The following is a 4374-nucleotide window of genomic DNA, read 5'->3' as shown; positions in this document are numbered from 1 at the left end:
AAATATCTAATAAAAAAAAAGAAAAAAAAAAGAAAGTGAGAAAGAGTAATGAAATACATGTGATATGAAATCCAGAGAGACTACCTGGGGAAAGAAAGGAAAGGAAGAAAGAGCTGGAGGGGTGGGGGTGTGAGGAAAGCAGTGGGGGTGAGAAGAATAAGAAGAAAATATAATGGTACAAATGAATGAAAATTCCATAACAACACCCATTACCTGATATACTAGCTTAAAATTACTTTTGACGTATAGAAATGTTCAAAGAAAGGAGTTCTTGAACAACAAATATCTAAAACTTCAGTAATCAGGTTCAGAATAATTTAGTAAGCTAGCCATGTTGGCTCACACCTATAATCCAGTACTAGGGACACTGAGGCAGTAGGAGAATAGCCACAAGTTCAAGGTCAGCCTGAGTTATATAGTAATTCCATGCCAATATGGACTATGGGGCAAGACCTTGTCTTCAAAGTCAAATAGACACAAAAACGTACTGAGAGATAGGATTTTGTTTTGTTTTGTTTTGTTTGATTTTTTTGTTTTTGTTTTTGTTTTTGTTTTTTTGTCTCTACGATCACCTGCTGCCTGTAGCACAAATAAAGCTGACAGACAATGTGGGTGGCAATAGCACCCTGGAAGCAGTTCACAAAATACAAACACAAGCAGCACACATTCCAAAATATAAAGTAAGTTCTCCGGAGCCTTTTTGTTTTGTTTTGAATTGCCCAAGTCTTCATAGAGCCTAAGTTTCCACTTTCTCAGCCTGTACCTTCTTGGTTCAGTCCCTGAAGAAGGATCAGAATCCTGCCTGTTCACGGGTCATCTTCTTGTCTCAACTGGACCATATGTGTAGAAAAGCATGTACCACACTGGATGCATAATTAAAGCTATTAATTCAAAACTGTATTCACTGAAAAGATGGACTGACAAACTGGCCTAAATTACCAGTGTTTGAAACCACATTAATTTGCTTTGTACATGTAATGTGCAGTTGCAAGAGCAGTCAGATGTCTGACAGGTCCACAAAAGCAGCATTTGCTATGAGTAATTGAAATTACACACTAGCAGCATTCACAGATTTGTGTTGTGAATTAACATAAAGAGGCCTGCAAGCTATAGGATGACAGTAATCACTTTTAGTTCTGTAACTTCTTGTAGTTGTGTACTTTCCCCAAGTTCTGTCTTAGTCATTGTAGTGTCTGAGGCAGCAAAGTATTTAAATAATCTTTAAATAATGTACATGTTTCTCTACCCACTTTACCCAGTTCAGCAGCTATAAATGTATTATGAGATGTCTTAGAATACGGAGCTTGAGAAAACAGAGAGTTAAGAATCACAACATCTCATTTATCCTTTTTGATGGGTAAAAATCAAGGCCTATATCCTACACTTGTCTCAGGCTTAGATTCTAAAGCCAGCAATTTAAATGATGTTACGTCTGCCCCTATGGGCTTTGCAGGTATGGCTGCTGTAGGTGGCAGAGAGGAAAGAGGCTATGTCTATGCTCAGTGTTCTGACCTGTGAACATCTGAATGGGATGTTTGGTGCCACACAGGAATTGAGAAGGAGACCATGGGGTGGGGTCAGCTCTCCTGCTATTACACCCTTAGGGTGGGCTAGCTCTTCCAAGAAACCATGGTGAGAATTGGGGCCCGTTCTGCACAGCTCTCAAACACATCCCTGGGCCACAGCCCCGACCCAGTCTGATGCCATAATGCATGAACATAGCACTCCTGAGACCACTCCTGAGACAACCCAAGACACTCCGAGATCCCAAGTGCCACTAAAAGGAATCAAAGGTAGTGAGGAACAGCATGATGTGCATAGCCAGTCATGCCACCTGGGACAATGTTGAGGTCCTGGCCTGTGCTGACACTGGGGGCCTTGTCTGGGTCCATGGCCCTGCAGCAGGAGGGGTCTGTTAGCACTAAAAGCCAGGTGGACTTAATTGGTTGGGGCTGTGGCCCAGGGATGTGTTTGAGAGTTGTGCAGAATGGGGGCCCCAATTCTCACCATGGTTTCTTGGGAGAGCTCACCCACCCTAGGGGTGTAATAGCAGGAGAGCTGACCCCACCCCTATTCAGCTGCAGTATTGGGCCCTGCACTTTGTGTGAATTGCGGGTGAGCTGCCCCAAGGGCAGCTTCCAGTACAGTGGTGTGAATGAGGGGGAGAACCTCTCCTCCCCACCACATTCCTCACCACCTTTGGTAGGTGGGAAACCTGGTCCTGGGATCATGAGAGCAGGAGAGATATCTCTGTCCCTCACCAGCTGCAGCACTCAAGAGAGCAGGCCCTGTACCTTGCCTGGGCAGCACAGCAGAACTGGCCCTGATAGAGGTTGCTAGTGAGCTGGCCCCCAAGGGCACAAGCATGGGAGAGCCAGCCCTGAGTGCTGTGTGCTGTGTGGGGGAAACCATCAAGGGAAAAATCATCTCCCCTCCCTTTTATCCACCCTACCATGGGCAGGCGAAAGAGATGGCCTAGACAGGTTGTGAGAGCTGGAGAGCTGGCCCTTTGCCTCATCTGATACAGCACTTGGGGAGAGCAGGCCCTGAATCTCACCTGGGCAGCACAATAGAGCTGACCCTGATGGTGGGAGCATAGGCGAGCCAGCCCGGAGGGTGTGAGCATGGGAGAGCTGGCTCTGCAACTTGGCTGCCATGTGTCAGTGTTGCAGATGAGGGAGAGACACCCTCCTCTCCTCCCTCATCCTTTGCTACCTGTGCTGGGCAGGAAAGCTGGCCCAGAGTCATCAAAGTGGAAAAACTGGTCATGCCCCTCATTGTTTACAACACTCAGGAGAGAGAACTCTGCATCACAGTCATCTGGGCAGCAGGGTAGAGCTCCATCAGGTTGTGGGGGGGTTGTCAGGGAGCCAATCCCAAGGGCATGAGAGAATGAGAGCAGGTAGGTTGACCAGCTTAGACCTCTCAGGTCTAGACCCAGGGCTTTGAGTTGGCCTACCCCAACATCTACACTATTGATGAACTACTGAAGTGCATAAAGGGGCCGGTCCTACAGATCCAAAACTACAGGATCCCCACGACACAGGGCAACAACAGGCTATCTGAGAGGAGTCCCAGTATTGGTAGAGTAGCAGAAGCCAGAGGCCTCACACCAGACCAAGTCTTTGAAATGAACATTTGTAAGCAAAGAAGTGTGGACAAAAGGGTATATTATGGGACAATCGTTGACAACTTACAACTTCCATAATGAGATTTTTTTCTCTGTTGGGGGGAAATTGCAATTGTGGAGGGCAGGTATGAGGGGGAGGAGGAGATGAGAGGGACTTGGATGACATGAAATTCACAAAGTTCCAGTGAGTTTTTTTTTTATTTATTTATTTATTTATTTATTTTTTTTGGTTTTTCGAGACAGGTTTCTTTGTGTGTAGCCCTGGCTGTCCTGGAACTCACTCTGTAGACCAGGCTGGCCTGGAACTCAGAAATCTGCCTGCCTCTGCCTCCCAAGTGCTGGGATTAAAGACATGCACCACCACAATCCGGCTAAAATGTTTAAAATTATGCCACACTTAGAAAATGGAAATTCTGGGGGCTGGAGAGATGGCTCAGCAGTTAAGAGCACTGACTGCTCTTCCAAGGGTCCTGAGTTCAAATCCCAGCAACCACATGGTGGCTCACAACCATCTGTAATGAGATCAGATGCCCTCCTCTGGGGTGTCTGGAGACAGCTACAGTATACTTACATATAATAAATAAACAAATCTTAAAAAAAAAAGAAAATGGAAATTCTGACAATTCTGACCCTATTGACAGATTCTGCCAGTCTCCCACTTGTTTGTCCTACTTTCTCTCTTTCTGCTGGAGAGATTCTCTGTTTCTATGTACTGAGTTGTATGTTACTCAGTCTTGGGTCCTACTTCAGCCTGTGGTCAAGTCTGGGTTATTGTACTTTGAGAGATTCTCCTCCTCCTCTTCCTCATAATTTGAAACAAGGTCTCACTATGTAGCCCTGCTCTCTCTCTGCATCCTGCATGCTGGAGTTAAAGATATTCACCTTTCCTGGCCTTTCTTTTTCATCTTTTTGAGGTAGGATTTTGCCTTGATTGCTCAGAACACACTATATAGATTACACTAGTCTTGAACTTTCAGTAATCCTCCTGCTTCTCACTCCCAAATATTAGGATTGTGTGTATTCTGCTGTGTTGGACATCTTCTTTTCCTGCTGTGTGATTTATCTCAAACTAGACTACTAGTCTATTTTCTAATACACCTTATATTTTCCCTCATCCTAATATCATTAATCTTTGTGAAGAAAAACTACATTTGTCTAGACCCACTGCCTGATAATTCTAATGTACTGTTGTACCAGGTAGTATTGTGTAGGGTTTTTCTTTTTTTTTAATATTTGGAGGGAAG

At 44.9% G+C, this 4374-nt stretch overlaps 1 pseudogene; it reads left to right on the top strand.

Annotated features, from left to right (window-relative positions):
• The first annotated feature begins 1431 nt into the window (after positions 1–1431).
• Positions 1432–1550, top strand: LOC116096273 (annotated as a pseudogene).
• Positions 1551–4374: the final 2824 nt, after the last annotated feature.

The sequence above is a fragment of the Mastomys coucha genome, chromosome X, assembly GCF_008632895.1.
Source record: "Mastomys coucha isolate ucsf_1 chromosome X, UCSF_Mcou_1, whole genome shotgun sequence".
NCBI classification, from domain to species: Eukaryota; Metazoa; Chordata; class Mammalia; order Rodentia; family Muridae; genus Mastomys; species Mastomys coucha.
This window is presented reverse-complemented; position numbering and strand designations above follow the sequence as displayed.